The sequence below is a fragment of the Oncorhynchus gorbuscha genome, linkage group LG01 (genome assembly GCF_021184085.1).
Source record: "Oncorhynchus gorbuscha isolate QuinsamMale2020 ecotype Even-year linkage group LG01, OgorEven_v1.0, whole genome shotgun sequence".
NCBI classification, from domain to species: Eukaryota; Metazoa; Chordata; class Actinopteri; order Salmoniformes; family Salmonidae; genus Oncorhynchus; species Oncorhynchus gorbuscha.
In genome coordinates, this window is record NC_060173.1 from 108,002,631 (window position 1) to 108,029,292 (window position 26,662).

Sequence of the window (26,662 nt, forward strand, 5' to 3'; positions counted from 1 at the left end):
CTTCTGGGGGGAACGGCCCTAGCCCTCACCCTCTGCTACCAACAGGTCCCAGACGTGCTCAATGGGATTGAGGCTATTCGCTGGCCATGGCAGAACACTGGCATTCCTGTCTTGCAGGAAATCACGCACAGAACGAGCAGTATGGCTGGTGGCATTGTCATGCTGGAGGGTCATTTCAGGATGAGCCTGCAGAAAGGGTACCACATGAGGGAGGAGGATGTCTTCCCTGTAAAGCACAGCGTTGAGATTGCCTGCAATGACAACAACCTCAGTCTGATGATGCTGTGACACATCGCCCCAGACCATGACGGATCCTCCACTTCCATATCGATCCCGCTCTAGAGTACAGGCCTCGGTGTAACGCTTATTCCTTCGACGATAAAAGCGAATCCGACCATCACCCCTGGTGAGACAAAACCTCGACTCGTCAGTGAAGAGCACTTTCTGCCAGCCCTGTCTGGTCCAGCGACGGTGGGATTGAGCCCATAGGCAACGTTGTTGCCGGTGGTGTCTGGTGAGGACCTGCCTTACAATAGGCCTACAAGCCATCAGTCCAGCCTTTCTCAGCCTATTGCGGACAGTCTGAACACTGATGGAGGGATTGTGCGTTCCTGGTGTAACTCAGACAGTTGTTGTTGCCATCTTGTCATTAATTGTTTATGGTTCATTGAACAAGCATCGGAAACAGTGTTTAACCCCTTTACAATGAAGATCTGTGAAGTTATTTGGATTTTTAAGAAATATCTTTGAAAGACAGGGTCCTGAAAAAGGGATGTTTCTTTTTTTACTGAGTTTATATACACTGAGTATACCAAACATTAGGAAAACCTTCCTAATATTGAAAACTCAAATCGTCTGGGAATGGACTCTCACAGGTGTCGAATCATTGCACAGGGATGCTGACCCATGTTGACTCCAATGCTTCCCACTGATGTGTGGAGTTGGCTTGATGTCTTTTGGGTGATGGACCATTCTTGATACACACAGGAAACTGTTGAGCGTGAAAAACCCAATAGCGTTGTAGTTCTTGACATAAACCGGTGCACCTGGCACCTACTACCATACCCCGTTCAAAGGCACCTAAATCTTTTGTCTTGCCCCCTCTGAATGGCACACATACACAATGCATGTAACAATTTTCTCAAGGCTTAAAATTCCTTCCAGCTACACTGATTGAAGTGGATTTAACAAGTGATATCAATAAGGGATCATAGCTTTCACCTGGATTCACCTGTTCAGTCGATGTCATGGATATATCAGGTGTTCTTAATGTTTTGTATACTCAGTGTATATTTTTTATGGATCCCCATTAACTGCTGCCAAGGCAGTAGCTACCCATCCTGGGGTCCAGAAACATTAAGGCAGATATATACAATCAAAAATATGACATGACATTACATTTCATAACACTTTTCCCAACACATTGTGTGCCCTCATGCCACTACTCTACTACCACATATCTACAATACACGTGTGTGTAGAGTACATGTGTATGTGTGTTTGTGCGTGTGTGTGTGCGTGTATCTCTTCACAGTCCCAGCTGTTCCAGAAGGTGTATTTTTATCTGGTTTTTTCAATCTGATTCTACTGCTTGCATCAGTTATCTGATGTGGAATAGAGTTCCATGTTGTCATGACTCTATGTACTACTGTGCGCCTCCCATAGTCTGTTCTGGACTTGGCATTGTAAAGAGACCTTTGGTGGCATGTCTTGTGGGGTATGCATGGGTGTAAAGATGATTTATTGAAGTGAGAGAGAGAAGGAGAGGCAGGGGAGAGAGAGAGAGAAGGAAAGGCCGGAGAGGAGAGAGAGAGAGAGAGAGAGAGAGAGAGAGAGAGAGAGAGAGAGAGAGAGAGAGAGAGAGAGAGAGAGAGAGAGAGAGAGAGAGAGAGAGAGAGAGAGAGAAAAAAGGAGAGGCAGGGGAGAGAGAGAGAGAAGGAGAGGCAGGGGAGAGAGAGAGAGAAGGAGAGAGAAAAGGAGAGGCAGGGGAGAGAGAGAAAAGGAGAGGCAGGGGAGAGAGAGAAAAGGAGAGGCAGGGTAGAGAGAGAAAAGGAGAGGCAGGGTAGAGAGAGAAAAGGAGAGGCAGGGTAGAGAGAGAAAAGGAGAGGCAGGGTAGAGAGAGAAAAGGAGAGGCAGGGTAGAGAGAGAAAAGGAGAGGCAGGGTAGAGAGAGAAAAGGAGAGGCAGGGTAGAGAGAGAAAAGGAGAGGCAGGGGAGAGAGAGAAAAGGAGAGGCAGGGTAGAGAGAGAAAAGGAGAGGCAGGGTAGAGAGAGAAAAGGAGAGGCAGGGTAGAGAGAGAAAAGGAGAGGCAGGGGAGAGAGAGAAAAGGAGAGGCAGGGTAGAGAGAGAAAAGGAGAGGCAGGGGAGAGAGAGAGAGAAGGAGAGAGAAAAGGAGAGGCAGGGGAGAGAGAGAAAAGGAGAGGCAGGGGAGAGAGAGAAAAAAGGAGTGGCAGGGTAGAGAGAGAGGGAAGGAGATGCAGGGGAGAGAGAGAGCAGGGGAGAGAGAGAGAGAGAGAGAGAGAGAGAGAGAGAGAGCAGGAGAGGCAGGGGAGAGAGAGAGTGCAGAGGAGGCAGGGGAGATAGGTGAGGAAAGGAAGAGGAGGGAGAGAAGGAGAGGTAGGAGGGAGAGAGAGAGGGACAGGGGGAGAGAGAGAAGGAGAGGTAGGGGAGAGAGGTGAGGAAAGGAAGAGGAGAGTAAGAAGTGGGGTGGAAGGGAAGACCAAGTGAGAGAAGGAGATGAGAGGGATGAGAGGCAGAGAGGGAGGGTAGTAAAAGAGGGAAGACCACTCACCTTCTCACTACCAGCTAGATCCCCCAGGTAGACTTCTCACCTTCTCACTACCAGCTAGATCCCCCAGGTAGACTTCTCACCTTCTCACAACCAGCCAGCACCACAAAGTAGAATTCTCACCTTCTCACTACCAGCCAGATCCACCAGGTAGACTTCTCACCTTCTCACTACCAGCCTAATCCACCACGTAGACTTCTCACTACCAGCCAGATCCACCAGGTAGACTTCTCACCTTCTCATTACCAGCCAGATCCATCAGGTAGACTTCTCACCTTCTCACTACCAGCCAGATCCACCAGGTAGACTTCTCACCTTCTCATTACCAGCCAGATCCACCAGGTAGACTTCTCAACTTCTCATTACCAGCCTGATCCACCAGGCAGACTTCTCACCTTCTCATTACCATCCAGATCCACCAGGTAGACTTTTCACCTTCTCATTACCATCCAGATCCACCAGGTAGACTTCTCACCTTCTCACTACCAACTAGATCCCCCAGGTAGACTTCTCACCTTCTCACTACCAGCCAGATCCACCAGGTAAACTTCTCACCTTCTCACTACCAGCCAGATCCACCAGGTAAACTTCTCACCTTCTCACTACCAGCCAGATCCACCAGGTAGACTTCTCACTACCAGCCAGATCCACCAGGTAGACTTCTCACCTTCTCATTACCAGCCTGATCCACCAGGTAGACTTCTCACCTTCTCATTACCAGCCTGATCCACCAGGTAAAGTTGTTCTGACAGCTTCAGTTCTATCTCTATGTTCTCCTGCTTGATGTTGATCAGGAAGATGCTGTGACTGCAAGAACTGTGCTCATTCATGTCTGTGTGGACGAATAAACAGCAACACAACATTGGAGTGGTAACACAGAAAATGAACCTAGCCCAGGTTCCAGAGGGGCCATGGTGTGTCTGTTATCCTCGATGTGGAACCTAGCCAGGGATCCAGGGGGGCCATGGTGTGTCTGTTACCTTGATGTGGAACCTAGCCAGGGATCCAGAGGGGCCATGTTGTGTCTGTTACCTTGATGTGGAACCTAGCCAGGGTTCCAGAGGGGCCATGTTGTGTCTGTTACCTTGATGTGGAACCTAGCCAGGGTTCCAGAGGGGCCATGGTGTGTCTGTTACCCTTGATGTGGAACCTAGCCAGGGTTCCAGAGGGGCCATGGTGTGTCTGTTACCTTGATGTGGAATCTAGCCAGGGTTCCAGAGGGGCCATGGTGTGTCTGTTACCCTTGATGTGGAACCTAGCCAGGGTTCCAGAGGGGCCATGGTGTGTCTGTTACCTTGATGTGGAACCTAGCCAGGGATCCAGAGGGGCCATGGTGTGTCTGTTACCTTGATGTGGAACCTAGCCAGGGATCCAGAGGGGCCATGGTGTGTCTGTTACCTTGATGTGGAACCTAGCCAGGGATCCAGAGGGGCCATGGTGTGTCTGTTACCTTGATGTGGAACCTAGCCAGGGATCCAGAGGGGCCATGGTGTGTCTGTTACCTTGATGTGGAACCTAGCCAGGGATCCAGAGGGGCCATGGTGTGTCTGTTACCTTGATGTGGAACCTAGCCAGGGTTCCAGAGGGGCCATGGTGTGTCTGTTACCTTGATGTGGAACCTAGCCAGGGTTCCAGAGGGGCCATGGTGTGTCTGTTACCTTGATGTGGAACCTAGCCAGGGATCCAGAGGGGCCATGGTGTGTCTGTTACCTTGATGTGGAACCTAGACAGGGATCCAGAGGGGCCATGGTGTGTCTGTTACCTTGATGTGGAACCTAGCCAGGGTTCCAGAGGGGCCATGGTGTGTCTGTTACCTTGATGTGGAACCTAGCCAGGGTTCCAGAGGGGCCATGGTGTGTCTGTTACCTTGATGTGGAACCTAGCCAGGGATCCAGAGGGGCCATGGTGTGTCTGTTACCTTGATGTGGAACCTAGCCAGGGTTCCAGAGGGGCCATGGTGTGTCTGTTACCTTGATGTGGAACCTAGCCAGGGTTCCAGAGGAGCCATGGTGTGTCTGTTACCTTGATGTGGAACCTAGCCAGGGATCCAGAGGGGCCATGGTGTGTCTGTTACCTTGATGTGGAACCTAGCCAGGGATCCAGAGGAGCCATGGTGTGTCTGTTACCTTGATGTGGAACCTAGCCAGGGTTCCAGAGGGGCCATGGTGTGTCTGTTACCTTGATGTGGAACCTAGCCAGGGATCCAGAGGGGCCATGGTGTGTCTGTTACCTTGATGTGGAACCTAGCCAGGGTTCCAGAGGGGCCATGGTGTGTCTGTTACCTTGATGTGGAACCTAGCCAGGGTTCCAGAGGGGCAATGGTGTGTCTGTTACCCTTGATGTGGAACCTAGCCCAGGTTCCAGAGGGGCCATGGTGTGTCTGTTACCTTGATGTGGAACCTAGCCAGGGTTCCAGAGGGGCCATGGTGTGTCTGTTACCTTGATGTGGAACCTAGCCAGGGTTCCAGAGGGGCCATGGTGTGTCTGTTATCCTCGATGTGGAACCTAGCCAGGGTTCCAGAGGGGCCATGGTGTGTCTGTTACCTTGATGTGGAACCTAGCCCAGGTTCCAGAGGGGCCATGGTGTGTCTGTTACCTTGATGTTGAACTCCAGGTTCTCGTCCATGGGGTAGATGTGGTCAAAGATGTCCCTGCCGATACGGGGAAAATACCCATCTTCTGAGAGTCAATTAGCTTGTCCTGGGGAAAAAAACACACTCCTCATCAAATAAACAAGATAGACTACAATACAATACAATAGTAGCAATACAGGTTCATTACAGAGGGGAAAAGCACTCACCATTTCTCCTCAAACAAAGGCCTTAACCCTCTTGCTTTCATAAGGCCCGGGTCCTCCTACTGATGAGAAATATACATGTTACCTCAAGCGGTTTCATTACAAGCTCCTTTGCCAGCCTGAACTTCCTTTACTTTAGTCCCCTCATCCCCCACCTCAATTTCATTCAGTCTTACCTCTCCTAATCCAGCCCAAACATAATACAAATTATATTGATTTGACAATAGAAATGTAATGGACTATCACAGTCTGTCATTTGCCTCAGGGCTGATGCCATTCATATGGTAATATGATGCTGGCTAGGTAGACTAGGATAGGGAGATGTATAATAGCATCATAGATTAAGCACATTACAAGGGTAGTTTTACATTCTGGTCAGGCTGGCAGCGTGGAAGCTAATCATACTGCCACCATCGCTTCCCTGCCCTTCCATTAGCTGCTGAGGAATAATGGAATAAATGTTTTCCAGTTTTATCCTGAGGCTTGCTGAAGGCTCTCTGGGTTGTTTCCAGGGCAACGGCTGCAGCTGAATAGGAGGCTATTGTATGTATGTGGAATCGCATGGTGGCACATCATGTGAATCATGGCGGCGTAACACCTTGCTGCTATTTTGGCGTGCCGTCTGGCATAGGCCGTCTGACATAGGCAGTCAGCCTAAATCAAGGTATGCCAGGAAGGAAGACACAGCAGGAGGGAAGGACTGCTGGGAATGTTCCCATTCAAGGAGAACCAGACATTTTCTTCCGCAACACAAGCATGAGAGAGATTTTTGCTGAAAAGTCTGTTGGTGATTTATTGTATATGCATACTGACTGGCACCTCCCTTAAATGAAGCAAACATGTTTGACAATCTCAAGTGTCTGCCGCCTGAGTAACCACAGCACAATTTCGATCCGCCTGTAAAAAACATGTTTCCGCAACACTATGTTTAATCGTCTAAAACTCGCTTTTGAAATTATGTTAGGATTATGACTGAGGTAATCATCTTAAAGGGATAGTTCATGCAAAATATATATTTGTGTTAAATTACCCTTACGTTGAGTTGTGTCTGAAGGTCCATGGTGACAGAATCCACAAAAATCCATGATGTACTTTATTTAATGAATGGAAACAGCCGAACCGATGTTCGCAAACCTGCACTGCAAGACAAAACTTCTACAAAAACGCTTCAAACTAAGTTTGGTAGAGTCAATACTCACAAAGAACCTGTCCAGGTTTTCTTTCACGTGAGAATGTTGTCATTTTGCAAAGAAACATTTTAAATGCTCTGATACTTCCTATGGTTTGCGGGTTCCTATGTTTATCCGGAAAGCAATCTGCGTCTAAGTGCCTTGCCCCAGGAGGATCAATGGAAGACACATACAGATGCCCTGTGCTGTTGCTACGTGAGGTATAGTTTCAGTGCTGAGGAACTAAATTCCAGAAATTATTTGTTTAGAAAAATCCCTGCTATCTCCACTAACTACCAAACTTAGTTTGAAGTGTTTCTGATGTCTCGGCTTGCAGTGCAGGTCTGCTAACATCGGTCCGGCTGTTCCCATTCATGAAGTCTGACGATGCTAGTATGCCAACACCAGGCTGTAGACAGAAGTACATAATGGATTATTGTGGATTCTGTCACCATGGGCCTTCAGACACAAATCAAGGTAAGGGTAATCTAATCCAAATATAGATTTTGCATTAACTATTCCTTTAAACTCCAGTCACTACCAGCTCAGCCAATGGGTCACTAGATCACCTACAGATGCAGGCAGCAAGGCCAAAAGGTAAACCTGATTGTAGTCTGTATCTCTGGCTCCTCTTTAAACGGTTTTATGTTCCCACGAGCCTCTCCTTTGTACTGGCTTGTAAAACTCCATCAAATTAGCTGCTAATGGTCATACTTACACAGTATCTTCACTGAAGCCTAACGTCTGCTATCCTTAATCTAATCTCTAAAATAATCTCTTTGGTTCTAGCACAAATCCCAATGAGGCATCAAAATGTCCTTCTGACTTACCTCCATGGTGTGGATCTTTCCTGATGAGGTCTGGCCATAGGCAAAGATTGTTCCATCTACAAAATGCAGACACTGGGGTTACGTCTTTCAAAATAGCTCTGGAGCGGAGTTGATATGATGATGAAATGATGATGATGATGAGGAGGAGAAGAGGTCAGATAAAGAGACTGCAGGACAGAGTGTCTCTGACCTTTGACGATCTGCTTGGCACAGACATCGTAGACTTGCTCCTGGGCTGTGTTGGGTGGCAGGACTCGGTCAAACACATAGAGCTTACTCTGCAAGGGATGAAATAAAGCAACTGTCAATGGTCTAATTTCACCGTTAGTCCATTCCTGAGGAACCGTTGTCAGTTATTTTCATCAACAGAACTGACTGTAATGACGTGAATAAAGACTAAACATTTTCCGCCTCAGACACGTTCTCACTGTTTAATCTTTTGACTGCAAGCAGGGTCTGACAATCTGACAAGGTGAGAAAATAGAGTCCGTATTACATCAAGCGAGGTTCCATGACTGTGGTGACCTTGTTTCCTCCAGATCTCTTTCAGAGTCAGTGTGTCTAGAAGGTGTCACACTAAACCAGTCTCCTCCTGCTCTGAGGTACAGCCGGAGCAACTCTAAACGGACCTCAGATCAGTTATTCTGTCTGTCTAGGAGGTGTCACACTAAACCAGTCTCCTCCTGCTCTGAGGTACAGCCGCAGCAACTCTAAACAGACCTCAGATCAGTTATTCTGTCACAACAGTACGCCTGTCTGATTATTCACTTAGTATAGGACAGATCACCTGTCTCCTTAATATAATAATAATAATATATGCCATTTAGCAGACGCTTTTATCCAAAGCGACTTTGGAGACAGAGACAACCACATATTTTTCTGCTAATAGCATCCTGGGATGGGCGTGAATGAAGCAGGCCCACAAACAGTTACACAGGAAAACAAAGGATGGAGAGGAGACATTTTCAAGACAAGATTTGTATTTGTATTTATTATGGATCCTCATTGGCCAAGGCAGCAGTTATTCCTCCTGGGGTACAGCAAAATTAAGGCAGTTATACAATTTTCAAAGCACACAAAGTGTGTGCCCTCGGGCCCCTGCTCCACTACCACATATCTACAACACAAAATCCATGTGCACGTGTGTGTATAGTGCATATGTTATAATGTGTGTGTATAGTGCATATGTTATAATGTGTGTGTATAGTGCATATGTTATAATGTGTGTGTATAGTGCATATGTTATAATGTGTGTGTATAGTGCATATGTTATAATGTGTGTGTATAGTGCATATGTTATAATGTGTGTGTATAGTGCATATGTTATAATGTGTGTGTATAGTGCATATGTTATAATGTGTGTGTATAGTGCATATGTTATAATGTGTGTGTATAGTGCATATGTTATAATGTGTGTGTATAGTGCATATGTTATAATGTGTGTGTATAGTGCATATGTTATAATGTGTGTGTATAGTGCATATGTTATAATGTGTGTGTATAGTGCATATGTTATAATGTGTGTGTATAGTGCATATGTTATAATGTGTGTGTATAGTGCATATGTTATAATGTGTGTGTATAGTGCATATGTTATAATGTGTGTGTATAGTGCATATGTTATAATGTGTGTGTATAGTGCATATGTTATAATGTGTGTGTATAGTGCATATGTTATAATGTGTGTGTATAGTGCATATGTTATAATGTGTGTGTATAGTGCATATGTTATAATGTGTGTGTATAGTGCATATGTTATAATGTGTGTGTATAGTGCATATGTTATAATGTGTGTGTATAGTGCATATGTTATAATGTGTGTGTATAGTGCATATGTTATAATGTGTGTGTATAGTGCATATGTTATAATGTGTGTGTATAGTGCATATGTTGTAATGTGTGTGTATAGTGCATATGTTGTAATGTGTGTGTATAGTGCATATGTTATAATGTGTGTGTATAGTGCATATGTTATAATGTGTGTGTATAGTGCATATGTTATAATGTGTGTGTATAGTGCATATGTTATAATGTGTGTGTATAGTGCATATGTTATAATGTGTGTGTATAGTGCATATGTTATAATGTGTGTGTATAGTGCATATGTTATAATGTGTGTGTATAGTGCATATGTTATAATGTGTGTGTATGGTGCATATGTTATAATGTGTGTGTATGGTGCATATGTTATAATGTGTGTGTATAGTGCATATGTTATAATGTGTGTGTATAGTGCATATGTTATAATGTGTGTGTATAGTGCATATGTTATAATGTGTGTGTATAGTGCATATGTTATAATGTGTGTGTATGGTGCATATGTTATAATGTGTGTGTATAGTGCATATGTTATAATGTGTGTGTATAGTGCATATGTTATAATGTGTGTGTATAGTGCATATGTTATAATGTGTGTGTATAGTGCATATGTTATAATGTGTGTGTATAGTGCATATGTTATAATGTGTGTGTATAGTGCATATGTTATAATGTGTGTGTATAGTGCATATGTTATAATGTGTGTGTATAGTGCATATGTTATAATGTGTGTGTATAGTGCATATGTTATAATGTGTGTGTATAGTGCATATGTTATAATGTGTGTGTATAGTGCATATGTTATAATGTGTGTGTATAGTGCATATGTTATAATGTGTGTGTATAGTGCATATGTTATAATGTGTGTGTATGCATGTCTCTGTCTATGTTCGTTTTGCTTCAGAGTCCCTGCTGTTCCATCAGGTGTATTTTTGATCCATTTTTTAAATCTAATTTTACTACTTGCATCTGTTACCTGATGTATAGTCATGGCTCTATATAGTACTGTGTGCCTCCCATAGTCTGTTCTGGACTTGGGGACTGTGAAGAGACCTCTGGTGGCATTGTGGGGTATGCATGGGTGTCTGAGCTGTGTGCTATGTCATTTAAACAGACAGCTCTGTGCTTCCAACATGTCAATACCTCTCAGAAATACAAGTAGTGATGAAGTCAGTCACTCCTCTACTTTGAGATGGCGGGTTATGAGTGTTTTAGAACTTCTGTGTAGGATGTACAGTTCATGTGGATGTCCATCTGTGTTTGTGAAATGTCATTGAATGCCTGTGTGAATGTGTGCATGGGGAGCTAGAAGTGCCACAGTCAGAAATACTCTCCCTCCTCTTCCATAGCAAGCGAGTGTATTTATGTGTGCGTGTAGTTGTGCATGTGTGTGTAGTTGTGTATGTGTCTCTCATCCCTCTTGGAGACAGACCACCACCAGGCACTACTCTATACTGCTGTAGGAGTGAACTATTGCTTCCCACTTTGTTGTTATCCTGCAAGTCTAATCTAAAAACAAATATCTGGAACAGTTGACATTCGGTCAGACTGATTTCAAACCCATTTAATTAATTACCTTAGTTTAACAAAGGAGATGAATTGAAAAGCAGCAGAATTGATTGATGGATCGTATAATGAGAGGTTCTTCCTGGCTAAGAGTGGGTTTACTCACCCTGGGGCTTTGATGGGGTGAGGTGGGGCTGGGATTCATTCAACTGAAGGTCATATGCATTTTCCCCATCAAGCAACGGTGTTTCTAGCTATCCTCCAGTCCCCAGTTTCATCAAGCAACAGTGTTTCTAGCTATCCTCCAGTCCCCAGTGTCATCAAGCAACGGGGTTTCTGGCTATCCTCCAGTCCCCAGTGTCATCAAGCAACAGTGTTTCTAGCTATCCTCCAGAGTCCCCAGTTTCATCAAGCAACAGGGTTCTAGCTATTCTCCAGTCACCAGTTTCATCAAGCAACAGGGTTTCTAGCTATCATCCAGTCCCCAGTTTCATCAAGCAACGGTGTTTCTAGCTATCTTCCAGTCCCCAGTTTCATCAAGCAACGGTGTTTCTAGCTATCCTCCAGTCCCCAGTTTCATCAAGCAACAGTGTTTCTAGCTATTCTCCAGTCCCCAGTTTCATCAAGCAACAGGGTTTCTAGCTATTCTCCAGTCCCCAGTTTCATCAAGCAACAGGGTTTCTAGCTATCCTCCAGAGTCCCCAGTTTTATCAAGCAACAGGGTTCTAGCTATCCAGTTCCCAGTTTCATCAAGCAACAGGGTTCTAGCTATCCTCCAGAGTCCCCAGTTTCATCAAGCATCAGGGTTCTAGCTATCCAGTTCCCAGTTTCATCAAGCAACAGGGTTCTAGCTATCCTCCAGTCCCCAGTTTCATCAAGCAACGGTGTCTCTAGCTATCCTCCAGTCCCCAGTTTCATCAAGCAACGGTGTTTCTAGCTATCCTCCAGTCCCCAGTTTCATCAAGCAACGGTGTTTCTAGCTATTCTCCAGTCCCCAGTTTCTTCAAGCAACAGTGTTTCTAGCTATCCTCCAGTCCCCAGTTTCATCAAGCAACAGGGTTTCTGGCTATCCTCCAGTCCCCAGTTTCATCAAGCAACAGGGTTTCTAGCTATCCTCCAGTCCCCAGTGTCATCAAGCAACGGGGTTTCTGGGTATCCTACAGTCCCCAGTTTCATCAAGCAACGGTGTTTCTAGCTATCCTCCAGTCCCCAGTTTCATCAAGCAACAGGGTTCTAGCTATCCAGTTCCCAGTTTCATCAAGCAACAGGGTTCTAGCTATCCTCCAAAGTCCCCAGTTTCATCAAGCAACAGGGTTCTAGCTATCCAGTTCCCAGTTTCATCAAGCAACAGGGTTCTAGCTATCCTCCAGAGTCCCCAGTTTCATCAAGCATCAGGGTTCTAGCTATCCAGTTCCCAGTTTCATCAAGCAACAGGGTTCTAGCTATCATTCAGTAGCTAGAACACTGTTAGGTAGAACACTAGCTAGAACACTGTTGCTTGATGAAACTGGGGACTCTGGAGGATAGCTAGAACCCTGTTGCTTGATGAAACTGGGGACTCTGGAGGATAGCTAGAACCCTGTTGCTTGATGAAACTGGGAACTGGATAGCTAGAACCCTGTTGCTTGATGAAACTGGGGACTCTGGAGGATAGCTAGAACCCTGTTGCTTGATGAACATGACTCTGGAGGATAGCTAGAACCCTGTTGCTTGATGAAACTACTAGCAACAGTGTTCTAGCTATCCTCCTGAGTCATGTTAATCAAAGCCCTTGAATAAGTATTCGGAAAGTATTCAGACCACTTGACTTTTCCCCCCTCATCAATCTACACACAATACTCCATAATGACGAAGCAAAAACATTTTTTTTTTATAAATGTGGGCAAATTCAAAAATAAATAAAGCCGAAATATCAAATTTACATAAGTATTCGGACCCTTTACTCAGTACTTTGTTGAAGCCCCTTTGGAAGTGATTACAGCCCCGAGTATTCTTGGGTATGACACTTCAAGCTTGGCACACCTGTATTTGGGGAGTTTCTCCCATTCTTCTCTGCAGATCCTCTCAAGCTCTGTCAGGTTGGATAGGGAGCATCGCTGCTCAGCTATTTTCAGGTCTCTCCAGAGATGTTTGATAAGGTTCACGTCCGGGCTCTGGCTGGTCCACTCAAGGACATTCAGAGACTTGTCCCGAAGCCACTCCTGCATTGTCTTGGCTGTGTGCTTAGGGTCGTTGTCCTGTTGGAAGGTGAACCCCCCCCCCCAGCCTGAGGTCCTGAGCGCTCTGGAGAAGGTTTTCGTCAAGGATCTCTCTGTACTTTGCTCCGTTCATCTTTCCCTCGATCCTGACTTGTCTCCCACATCCCCACAGCATGATACTGCCTCCACCATGCTTCACCGTAGAGATAGTCCCATGTTTCCTCCAGACGTGACCCTTGGCATTCAGGCCAAAGAGTTCAATCTTGGTTTCATCAGACCAGAGAATGTTGTTTCTCATGGTCTGAGAGTCCTTTGGGCAAACTCAAAGCAGGCTGTCATTTGCCTTTTACGGAGGAGTGGCTTCCGTCTGGCCACTCTACCATAAAGGCCTGATTGGTGGAATTTTGCAGAGATGGTTGTCCTTCTGGAAAGTTTTCCCATTTCCACAGAGGAACTCTGGACCATTGGGTTCTTGGTCACCTCCCTGACCAAGGACCTTCTCCCCCAAATGCTCAGTTTGGTCGGGCAGCCAGCTCTAGTAAGAGTCTTGGTGGTTCCAAACTTCTTTCATTTAAGAATGATGGAGGCCACGGTGTTCTTGGGGACCTTCAATGCTGCAGAAATGTTTTGGTACCCTTCCCCAGATCTGTGCCTCGACACAATCCTGCCTCGGAGCTCTAGAGACAATTCCTTCGACCTCATGGCTTGGTTTTTGCTCTGACATGCACTGTCAACTGTGGGACCTTTATATAGACAGGTGTGTGCCTTTCCAAATCATATCCAATCCACTGAATTTACCACAGGTGGACTTCAATCAAGTTGTAGAAAAAATCTCAAGTATAATCAAAGGAAACAGGATGCATCTGAGCTCAATTTCGAGTCTCATAGCAAAGTGTCTGAATACTTATGTAGATAAGGTATTTCTGTTTTTTATATTTAATACATTTGCAAACATTTCTAAAAACCTGTTTGCACTTTGTCATTATGGGGTATTGTGATGTCATTATGGGGTATTGTGATGTCATTATGGGGTATTGTATGTAGAAAACGTTTTTATTTGATCCATTTTAGAATAAGGCTGTAGCGTAACAAAAGGAGAATACTTTCCAGCAGTGACCATGTAGCCAGAATGCTAACATACTCTAGTCTAGTTTATGTTGTTTTGTCAGCATAGTAGTTTAAATTAATAGAAAGTCGGTAAACAGAATGACAAACAAATAAGATGTTGGACAACTGGAGACAACTCATCTTAAAAACTGACTGAAATTAAATACAGTAGAATGCCACAGAATAAACTTATGCCTGTAGGAAGAGACTGGCTGGTGTGCCGGCTTTCACATTCTCCACTGTGTGTCGCAGTGGTTTGTGAAGACTACACCGTACACTACTACCCCTAATTCCCCCGTGGCCGGCTACAGCCAGGGAGCCAATTGAAACGTCAGGGCTGCTTTACTGTGATGAAACACTTATTTGAGCTGTGCTGTCACGCTACCCAGATAGGAGAGTAAAATGTCTTAATGAGTTCAGAACGCTCTCCTCCTGTCTACCGACACTCTGGGGAGGCCAATGTTCCATACAGTTTAACAGTACCACAAGGAATTGAAAGTTCACAGACCCCAGTATTTAGTGCTGGCCCTCAACTTCACATTACTGTCTGTTGATGTTGGGCAATAGCTCTTTATGTACCATGGTTTCAGGGGGCATTGTTGTATAATGTTGTTTATTTATGGGTCTCAAACTCCATCTGTAACTACAACACTGATCCACAACATTGATCCATAAAAGTACTTTGTTCTGGACCAGCTTTCTGACAGAGGAGCGACTTTTCTTTTATAGCGTAGGCAAGGGGTCAAGGACCCCAACAGTGGGAGAGAGAGAGAAAGCTGTTGTTCTAACAAGGACCCGGTCGCCACAGAAACTGACTCCCAAAGGGAGAGTCTTGTGCTGATTGGATGTCGGCCAGCTGTTGAGTGATGCAGACTTCTCCCTCTCTCTGTTTCCCATCCTCTCCCACTCTTCCCCTCTCTACCCCCCATCTCTCTCTCTTGCTCTCTCACTCTTCCCCTCTCTACCCCCCTCTCCCTCTCTTGCTCTCTCACTCTTCCCCTCTCTACCCCCATCTCACTCTTCCCCTCTCTACCCCCCTCTCACTCTTCCCCTCTCTACCTACCCACCCATCTCTCTCTCTGTTTCCCTTCCTCTCTCACTCTTCCCCTCTCTACCCCCTCTCCCTCTTGCTCTCTCACTCTTCCCCCTCTACCCCCCCCCCTCCCTCTTCCTCTCTCACTCTTCTCCCCTCTACCCCCCCTCCCTCTTGCTCTCTCACTCTTCCCCCTCTACCCCCCTCCCTCTTGCTCTCTCACTCTTCCCCCTCCCTCTTCCTCTCTCACTCTTCCCCCTCTACCCCCCTCCCTCTTCCTCTCTCACTCTTCCCCCTCGACTCCCCCCTCCCTCTTCCTCTCTCACTCTTCCCCCTCTACCCCCCATCCTCTTCCTCTCTCACTCTTCCCCCTCCCCCCCCCCCTCCCTCTTGCTCTCTCACTCTTCCCCCTATACCCCCCTCTTCCTCTCTTCCTCTCTCACCCCCCCCTCTCTGTGACAGGTAGGCTGTCTGCCGTGTCTCAATCTCTTGTTCAGTCGAGACCAAGATCTTCTCACCATTGTTAAGGTACTGCTTTGTGTTCTGGGAGAGAGAGAGAGAGGGGGGGGGAGGTAGAGAGGGGAAGAGTGACAACCTCCAAAGAGACAAGGTTGTTACTCTCAATCATTCCAACCTCCAAAGAGACAAGGTTGTCACTCTCAATCATTCCAACCTCCAAAGAGACAAGGTTGTCACTCTCAATCATTTCAACTGTCAAATAGACTAGGTTGTCACTCTCAGTCATTCCAACCTCCAGACAAGGTTGTCACTCTCAATCATTCCAACTGTCAAATAGACAAGGTTGTCACTCTCAATCATTCCAACCTCCAAAGAGACAAGGTTGTCACTCTCAATCATTCCAACCTCCAAAGAGACAAGGTTGTCACTCTCAATCATTCCAACCTCCAAAGAGACAAGGTTGTCACTCTCAATCATTCCAACCTCCAAATAGACTAGGTTGTCACTCTCAATCATTCCAACCTCCAAATAGACTAGGTTGTCACTCTCAATCATTCCAACCTCCAAATAGACTAGGTTGTCTCTCTCAATCATTCCAACCTCCAAATAGACAAGGTTGTCACTCTCAGTCATTCCAACCTCCAAATAGACTAGGTTGTCTCTCTCAATCATTCCAACCTCCAAAGAGACAAGGTTGTCACTCAATCATTCCAACCTCCAAAGAGACAAGGTTGTCACTCAATCATTCCAACCTCCAAAGAGACAAGGTTGTCACTCTCAACCATTCCAATGTCTTTGTAAGAGAACATGTTCAATATAGAATGAACTAGTAACATGCCACGTCTCCTATAAAGGCACCTCAGGTCAATACACCCCATGTGTTCTAATTTACATGTAATCATTACTTCAGCCTGAAAGATTGAAAGACAAATAGGAAACCCACAGCAGTATGGCAGAAATATGCCAGATTTACAGATGTGACCACACTATATCCCACAATCTCAATAAATGATGTGTGAACACACACACACATACACTATATCCCACAATCTCAATAAATGATGTGTGAACACACACACACATACACTATATCCCACAATCTCAATAAATGATGTGTGAACACACACACATACACTATATCCCACAATCTCAATAAATGATGTGTGAACACACACACACACACGCAGCAAGCACACACATACATACACGGTCAAGATGCCATTTTGTCAATAATAGATGTTGTCCCAAAGGAACAGACCTTCGCTCTGCTGGAGAGATTTCCATCCCACATGAAGGATTCATTATTAAATCAAATCAAAGTTTATTTGTCACATGCGCAGAATACAACCTTATGGTGAAATGCTTACTTACAGGCTCTAACCAATAGTGCAAAAAATGTATTAGGTGAACAATAGGTAAGTAAAGAAATAAAAACAACTGTAAAAAGACAGTGAAAAATAACAGTAGTGAGGCTATATACAGTAGAGAGGCTATATACAGACACCGGTTACATACTTACAAATCAACATGCTCTCATTGTGTGCTGTGGACATCCACTATGGTGGAAGACTGCCTGACTAGGAATGTCTTTCAGCAGAATTAACCTTCTCTGCATCACCTAGGGAAAGTAAAGACAACATGCTCCTTTGGCAAACCTGATGCAGAGAGGGAGAGTTCATGTGTTACTGTGGGAGACAACGGGTCAGATGTACACCTGTACAGCATGTGACCAGCCATACACTCTTCTGCTCTTGGTCAGGGATAGCTAGTGTAAGAGCACATGCAGCAACTGTACGTCTGTGTGTTTGTAATTGTTGATGATGATTCCAGCCAGTGACCTTCTACTCCCCTGTCAATCATTTCTAATGACCTCCAGCCTCCATCGTCACAGAGACAGAATTACCCAAGAGACTGTGCTCCTGCCTCTGCTTAGAGGGAACATTTATCAATAGTAAAGAAAGACACAGCACTATTTCACCCCTATAAAACACACGGACTAGAACAGAACTGGAACAGGGCTGAACTTGTTCGCTTTAACACTGAAGAAAGTCTATCCCCTCAATAGCCAACATATTGTAGTCTCATGTCTGTCATGTTTTGTCATTTATTATCTTGTCTTGTCCCTGTGCTTCCTTCTATTCGTTTCCCTCTGCTGGTCTTATTAGGGTCTTTCCCTCTTTCTATCCCTCTCTCTCCCCCTCCCTCTCTCACTCTCCCGCTCTCTCTTCTCTCTATCGTTCCGTTCCTGCTCCCAGCTGTTCCTATTCCCCTAATCAATCATTTAGTCTTCCCACACCTGTTCCCGATCCTTTTCCCTGATTAGAGTCCCTATTTCTCTCCTTGTTATTCGTTTCTGTCCTGTCGGTTCCTTGTCTAGAATTCACCGTGCTGTGTTTGTGTATCGCCCTGTCGTGTCGTGTTTTCCTCAGATGCTGCGTGGTGAGCAGGTGTCTGAGTCTGTCTGGTTCAAGTGCCTTCCCGAGGCAACCTGCTGTTCACCTGCTGTTCAAGATCGAGTCTCCAGTTTGTCCTCGTCATTTCGAGTGAAAGTTGTGTTTTTTGTTTGTATTTACTTTACTGGATTAAAGACTCTGTTTTCGCCAAGTCGCTTTTGGGTCCTCTTTCACCTGCATGACAGAAGGAACCGACCAAGGAATGGACCCAGCGACTTCAGACGCTCGTTACACTGCCGTCGAGATCCAAGGAGCCATGCTCGGCAGACACGAGCAGGAATTGTCTGCTGCTCGCCATGCCGTGGAGAACCTGGCCGCTCAGGTTTCCGACCTCTCTGGACAGTTCCAGAGTCTACGTCTCGTGCCACCTGTTACTTCCTGGCCTGCCGAGCCTCCAGAACCTAGGGTTAATAACCCACCTTGCTACTCCGGGCAGCCCACTGAGTGCCGCTCCTTTCTCACGCAGTGTGAGATTGTGTTCTCTCTCCAACCCAACACATACTCTAGAGAGAGAGCTCGGGTTGCTTACGTCATTTCACTCCTTACTGGCCGGGCTCGAGAATGGGGCACAGCTATCTGGGAGGCAAGGGCTGATTGCTCTAACAAGTTCCAGAACTTTAAAGAGGAGATGATTCAGGTTTTTGACCGTTCAGTTTTTGGTAGGGAGGCTTCTAGGGCCCTGGCTTCCTTATGCCAAGGTGAACGGTCCATAACGGATTATTCTATTGAGTTTCGCACTCTTGCTGCCTCTAGTGAGTGGAACGAGCCGGCGCTGCTCGCTCGTTTTCTGGAGGGACTCCACGCAGTGGTTAAGGATGAGATTCTCTCCCGGGAGGTTCCTTCAGATGTGGACTCTTTGATTGCTCTCGCCATCCGCATAGAACGACGGGTAGATCTTCGTCACCGGGCTCGTGGAAGAGAGCTCGCATCAACGGTGTTTCCCTGCTCCGCATCGCAACCATCTCCCTCCTCTGGCTCAGAGTCTGAGCCCATGCAGCTGGGAGGGATTCGCATCTCGACTAAGGAGAGGGAACGGAGGATCACCAACCGCCTGTGCCTCTATTGCGGAGTTGCTGGACATTTTGTTAATTCATGTCCAGTAAAAGCCAGAGCTCATCTGTAAGCGGAGGGCTACAGGTGAGCGCAACTACTCAAGTCTCTCCATCAAGATCCTGTACTACTTTGTCGGTCCATCTACGCTGGACCGGTTCGGGTGCTACATGTAGTGCCTTGATAGACTCTGGGGCTGAGGGTTGTTTCATGGACGAAGCATGGGTTCGGAAACATGACATTCCTTTCAGAGAGTTAGAGAAGCCTACGCCCATGTTCGCCTTAGATGGTAGTCATCTTCCCAGTATCAGATTTGAGACACTACCTTTAACCCTCACAGTATCTGGTAACCACAGTGAGACTATTTCTTTTTTGATTTTTCGTTCACCGTTTACACCTGTTGTTTTGGGTCATCCCTGGCTAGTATGTCATAACCCTTCTATTAATTGGTCTAGTAATTCTATCCTATCCTGGAACGTTTCTTGTCATGTGAAGTGTTTAATGTCTGCCATCCCTCCCGTTTCTTCTGTCCCTACTTCTCAGGAGGAACCTGGCGATTTGACAGGAGTGCCGGAGGAATATCATGATCTGCGCACGGTCTTCAGTCGGTCCCGAGCCAACTCCCTTCCTCCTCACCGGTCGTATGATTGTAGTATTGATCTCCTTCCGGGGACCACTCCTCCTCGGGGTAGACTATACTCTCTGTCGGCTCCCGAACGTAAGGCTCTCGAGGATTATTTGTCTGTGTCTCTTGACGCCGGTACCATAGTGCCTTCTTCCTCTCCGGCCGGGGCGGGGTTCTTTTTGTTAAGAAGAAGGACGGTACTCTGCGCCCCTGCGTGGATTATCGAGGGCTGAATGACATAACGGTTAAGAATCGTTATCCGCTTCCCCTTATGTCATCAGCCTTCGAGATTCTGCAGGGAGCCAGGTGCTTTACTAAGTTGGACCTTCGTAACGCTTACCATCTCGTGCGCATCAGAGAGGGGGACGAGTGGAAACGGCGTTTAACACTCCGTTAGGGCATTTTGAGTACCGGGTTCTGCCGTTTGGTCTCGCCAATGCGCCAGCTGTTTTTCAGGCATTAGTTAATGATGTTCTGAGAGACATGCTGAACATCTTTGTTTTTGTCTATCTTGACGATATCCTGATTTTTTCTCCGTCACTCGAGATTCATGTTCAGCACGTTCGACGTGTTCTACAGCGCCTTTTAGAGAATTGTCTCTACGTAAAGTCTGAGAAGTGCTCTTTTCATGTCTCCTCCGTTACTTTTCTCGGTTCCGTTATTTCCGCTGAAGGCATTCAGATGGATTCCGCTAAGGTCCAAGCTGTCAGTGATTGGCCCGTTCCAAGGTCACGTGTCGAGTTGCAGCGCTTTTTAGGTTTCGCTAATTTCTATCGGCGTTTCATTCGTAATTTCGGTCAAGTTGCTGCCCCTCTCACAGCTCTTACTTCTGTCAAGACATGTTTTAAGTGGTCCGGTTCCGCCCAGGGAGCTTTTGATCTTCTAAAAGAACGTTTACGTCCGCTCCTATCCTCGTTACTCCTGACGTCACTAGACAATTCATTGTCGAGGTTGACGCTTCAGAGGTAGGCGTGGGAGCCATTCTATCCCAGCGCTTCCAGTCTGACGATAAGGTTCATCCTTGCGCTTATTTTCTCATCGCCTGTCGCCATCTGAGCGCAACTATGATGTGGGTAACCGTGAACTGCTCGCCATCCGCTTAGCCCTAGGCGAATGGCGACAGTGGTTGGAGGGGCGACCGTTCCTTTTGTCGTTTGGACAGACCATAAGAACCTTGAGTACATCCGTTCTGCCAAACGACTTAATGCCCGTCAAGCTCGTTGGGCGTTGTTTTTCGCTCGTTTCGAGTTTGTGATTTCTTACCGTCCGGGTAGCAAGAACACCAAGCCTGATGCCTTATCCCGTCTGTTTAGTTCTTCTGTGGCTTCTACTGATCCCGAGGGGATTCTTCCTTATGGGCGTGTTGTCGGGTTAACAGTCTGGGGAATTGAAAGACAGGTTAAGCAAGCACTCACGCACACTGCGTCGCCGCGCGCTTGTCCTAGTAACCTCCTTTTCGTTCCTGTTTCCACTCGTCTGGCTGTTCTTCAGTGGGCTCACTCTGCCAAGTTAGCTGGTCATCCCGGTGTTCGAGGCACTCTTGCGTCTATTCGCCAGCGCTTTTGGTGGCCGACTCAGGAGCGTGACACGCGCCGTTTCGTGGCTGCTTGTTCGGACTGCGCGCAGACTAAGTCGGGTAACTCTCCTCCTGCCGGTCGTCTCAGACCGCTCCCCATTCCTTCTCGACCATGGTCTCACATCGCCCTAGACTTCATTACCGGTCTGCCTTTGTCTGCGGGGAAGACTGTGATTCTTACGGTTGTCGATAGGTTCTCTAAGGCGGCACATTTCATTCCCCTCGCTAAACTTCCTTCCGCTAAGGAGACGGCACAAATCATTATCGAGAATGTATTCAGAATTCATGGCCTCCCGTTAGACGCCGTTTCAGACAGAGGCCCGCAATTCACGTCACAGTTTTGGAGGGAGTTCTGTCGTTTGATTGGTGCGTCCGTCAGTCTCTCTTCCGGGTTTCATCCCCAGTCTAACGGTCAAGCAGAGAGGGCCAATCAGACGATTGGTCGCATACTACGCAGCCTTTCTTTCAGAAACCCTGCGTCTTGGGCAGAACAGCTCCCTGGGCAGAATACGCTCACAATTCGCTTCCTTCGTCTGCTACCGGGTTATCTCCGTTTCAGAGTAGTCTGGGTTACCAGCCTCCTCTGTTCTCATCCCAGCTTGCCGAGTCCAGCGTTCCCTCCGCTCAAGCGTTTGTCCAACGTTGTGAGCGCACCTGGAGGAGGGTGAGGTCTGCACTTTGCCGTTACAGGGCACAGACTGTGAGAGCCGCCAATAAACGCAGGATTAAGAGTCCAAGGTATTGTTGCGGCCAGAGAGTGTGGCTTTCCACTCGCAACCTTCCTCTTACGACAGCTTCTCGTAAGTTGACTCCGCGGTTCATTGGTCCGTTCCGTGTCTCCCAGGTCGTCAATCCTGTCGCTGTGCGACTGCTTCTTCCGCGACATCTTCGTCGCGTCCATCCTGTCTTCCATGTCTCCTGTGTCAAGCCCTTTCTTCGCACCCCGTTCGTCTTCCCTCCCCCCTCCCGTCCTTGTCGAGCGCACCTATTTACAAGGTACATAAGATCATGGACATGCGTTCTCGGGGACGGGGTCACCAATACTTAGTGGATTGGGAGGGTTACGGTCCTGAGGAGAGGAGTTGGGTTCCGTCTCGGGACGTGCTGGACCGTTCACTCATTGATGATTTCCTCCGTTGCCGCCAGGATTCCTCCTCGAGTGCGCCAGGAGGCGCTCGGTGAGTGGGGGGGTACTGTCATGTTTTGTCATTTATTATCTTGTCTTGTCCCTGTGCTTCCCATTCTATTCGTTTCCCTCTGCTGGTCTTATTTGGTTCTTTCCCTCTTTCTATCCCTCTCTCTCCCCCTCCCCTCTCTCACTCTCTCGCTCTCTCTTCTCTCTATCGTTCCGTTCCTGCTCCCAGCTGTTCCTATTCCCTAATCAATCATTTAGTCTTCCCACACCTGTTCCCGATCCTTTCCCCTGATTAGAGTCCCTATTTCTTCCTTTGTGTTCCGTTCCTGTCCTGTCGGTTCCTTGTCTAGAATTCACCGTGCTGTGTTTGTGTATCGCCCTGTCGTGTCGTGTTTTCCTCAGATGCTGCGTGGTGAGCAGGTGTCTGAGTCTGTCTGGATCAAGTGCCTTCCCGAGGCAACCTGCTGTTCACCTGCTGTTCAAGATCGAGTCTCCAGTTTGTCCTCGTCATTTCGAGTGAAAGTTGTGTTTTTTGTTTGTATTTACTTTACTGGATTAAAGACTCTGTTTTCGCCAAGTCGCTTTTGGGTCCTCTTTCACCTGCATGACAATGTCAATGTTTACAACAATGTATTTTAAACTATAACACATACAAATGAATAATTAATTCAGTTCAATATAATGTATACAGTATCTGTTAAATCATTCATGTTCTTTTTATTTCTCATTTAATTTGCGACCGGTGTGAAGCTGTTTGAGGCTTTGCAATTATATCAATGAAATCATCATCTTCTTTCTGATAAGCAATTAGACTACTGTAGGTTACAAAATTAAAATGATACAGCAAATCAATACCTCTAATTGTAGGAGCAAGAATAAGAGGATTACATGGTGCATTGCTTTATTTTACATTATACTCTAGACTTCTAGTGAATATCTCATTTATGTATGTATCTGAATTAGTGGAACCGACAGTAAGAACTAGACTAGGCCTAAGTGTGTGTGTCTGTGTGTGTGTGTGCGTGTTTGAGTGGGTTACCTAACACTTCCCACTTCCCCCACTTTACAAATGATCCATGCATTCAGGGCTGTGCTTCCCTTTGTAGTCTGTAATAGTTTGCAAGCCCTGCCACATCCAAAAAGTGTCGGAGCTGGTGTAGAAGGTGTACCCCCAACCTTCCCCTGGGCAAAGGCAAACACTGGTCAGGCCATATGCAACCATACCCCCAACCTTCCCCTGGGCAAAGGCAAACACTGGTCAGGCCATATGCAACCATACCCCCAACCTTCCCCTGGGCAAAGGCAAACACTGGTCAGGCCATGTGCAACCATACCCCCAACCTTCCCCTGGGCAAAGGCAAACACTGGTCAGGCCATGTGCAACCATACCCCCAACCTTCCCCTGGGCAAAGGCAAACACTGGTCAGGCCATGTGCAACCATACCCCCAACCTTCCCCTGGGCAAAGGCAAACACTGGTCAGGCCATGTGCAACCATACCCCAACCTTCCCCTGGGCAAAGGCAAACACTGGTCAGGCCATATGCAACCATACCCCCAACCTTCCCCTGGGCAAAGGCAAACACTGGTCAGGCCATGTGCAACCATACCCCCAACATTCCCCTGGGCAAAGGCAAACACTGGTCAGGCCATATGCAACCATACCCCCAACATTCCCCTGGGCAAAGGCAAACACTGGTCAGGCCATGTGCAACCATACCCCCAACATTCCCCTGGGCAAAGGCAAACACTGGTCAGGCCATATGCAACCATACCCCCAACATTCCCCTGGGCAAAGGCAAACACTGGTCAGGCCATATGCAACCATACCCCCAACATTCCCCTGGGCAAAGGCAAACACTGGTCAGGCCATATGCAACCATACCCCCAACATTCCCCTGGGCAAAGGCAAACACTGGTCAGGCCATATGCAACCATACCCCCAACATTCCCCTGGGCAAAGGCAAACACTGGTCAGGCCATATGCAACCATACCCCCAACATTCCCCTGGGCAAAGGCAAACACTGGTCAGGCCATATGCAACCATACCCCCAACCTTCCCCTGGGCAAAGGCAAACACTGGTCAGGCCATATGCAACCATATGCTTGTGTGAGCAAATTATGAAGTGAGTGTTTGTGTTGGAGTGTCAGTGTACGTGAGTACAAGGGTCAACTCAAGCTCACTTAGATATTGCTGTGAAGTTGTGTGTGTGTGTGTGTTTGTTTGTTTGTATGACATGAATGTAAACAACTGAACATTTGTTAAACACTACCACCGTCAGGCTATGGCAGCCTCTGCAGCCTCACTCTTCCCACGATATCAAAGTATTTTTTGAGAACGCGCGAAAATGAAATACATTATTTGGTACAATTTTGATTATGGAAGATTGAATAGGCGTGATTCAAACAATTTGCTTGGAATTGTTTTGTAGCTGACGTCTTTATCTGTGCGTGAGAGCGCATCCAACTCAGTTTCCCCACCAGAAAACACGCGATAACGTCAAGTGTTGAGTATTCGCGCACGCAATTCAGGAGGAAACAAGCGCGGATGAGTGTCAGCTCACTGGACCGCAGTACATTACTGGATTTGCTTCCATTGATAGCAGAGTTAAGGAAATATTTATATAAATATCGGTCCCTTTTTGGCGTTTACACCATTATTATTCCAAACAATTGCCCATTTAGGCCCCACCCATGTCCGTGATCAAGTTACACGCCACCGTTTGTTTTGCCAAACTGAATTTGTGAGTGAATATAAGCACCTGTGCACCATGGCTTTGTTTGTAGACTACACAATGAACATTAGGTCGATCACATCGTTTTGCTCACCGTTATTACCACCGTATCTTCGCCCTTGAATTTCGGAATGTATTTGTCTCTGTTGGTTGAAGGGCCTGAATCGGAACATCACTTTCACACCGCACTCAGCAGCATCCGCCATGTCCACAGTACTACGTTATATCCAACCAGATATCCCAAATAACTTTCTCTGCGTATCGTGAAGTTTACACCAGGTTTCTTCGAAGAGGTGACGTTAATCACTCCTTTCCAATGTGGTTCGCTGAAATTCAATCTCGAGCGTCCATTCTTGTCAATTCAAGAATTGGTGGTAGGCTGAATTCAAGTTGAAAAAAATAGCTTGATGAATGAATGGTCTGTTATGGATTTGAGTTCATGATTCCATTTTCGTGGTCAAATATTTGCTTCAGACTTCCAGTATTCCCGTATCCACCAATGGCGCCTTGCATCATAACCAGCATCCACCAATTTGAAGCTCGTTGCGCTGATGCTGTCCAGTCAATCCCATCTAGGTCCACCCAAGAGATGGGGATGCTGATGTTGCAGTTTATCACGTGCTTGCATCCCGAACATGACACCAATGCAATTTTGGGAGCAGTAGTGAAATCATATTGATAAACGTTACAATAAGTTATTGCCATTGATGATATTACTTTGAAAATGTTATACACCTAGTCCCCTAATTTAACTCATCACCACAGAAGACATTTCTGTGTAAAATAGAATTGATGGTCCATTATGATCCTTTAAGACTGGGAGTTTATACATGTTCAGCTATTTAAAAAAATAGTTTGCAGTTTATTCAGTTAGTCAGCACCTCTACACAAAAAAAACATTCCTCTGGGTGTGCACCAGCTTCTTATTCGATAAATATGATCCTTTGAAAGCTAATCACTCAACCCAATGCTTCCCTCTAGTGGGTTTCCTATGAATGAGGGGGCCTCTGATGTCCCCAATGCTAATAAGGGGTCCATTCAACCTGTCAGCCTGGCTAGGGGAAGGGTTAGCTAACCTGCGAAATAGTTGCAAAGGAGCTAAAACTAGTTGATAATTAGCTATAACTGTCCCTGATGAGATTCGAACACACAACCTTTGCGGTTTAGAGACGTTCACCTGATCAACCACCCTGCTTTTGTTTTTACCTCAAGTAACCATGTCTTATGTAAACATACCAAATGTAACATATACTGACTTGAGCTTCCCGAATGTACCTCTACTATGTTACGTCTAGTCTATGAGACCAGGCTGGTCCATGTCTTTAGTTGGCCTACCTTACATGACTAAAACCTCAAATCTTGCATCGGAATACATTTCAGACTGC

The 26,662-nt window shown here is 46.4% G+C and overlaps 1 long non-coding RNA gene across 1 annotated transcript; it reads right to left on the reverse strand.

The window, feature by feature from the left end:
* Positions 1-719: 719 nt before the first annotated feature.
* On the reverse strand, positions 720-25,858 carry LOC124048571. Its single transcript, XR_006841255.1, has 7 exons — positions 25,372-25,858; positions 7,774-7,861; positions 7,584-7,639; positions 6,621-7,162; positions 5,588-5,646; positions 5,384-5,487; positions 720-991 (listed from the first exon to the last, which is right to left on the reverse strand). It is a non-coding gene; the product is annotated as an uncharacterized LOC124048571 (long non-coding RNA).
* Positions 25,859-26,662: the final 804 nt, after the last annotated feature.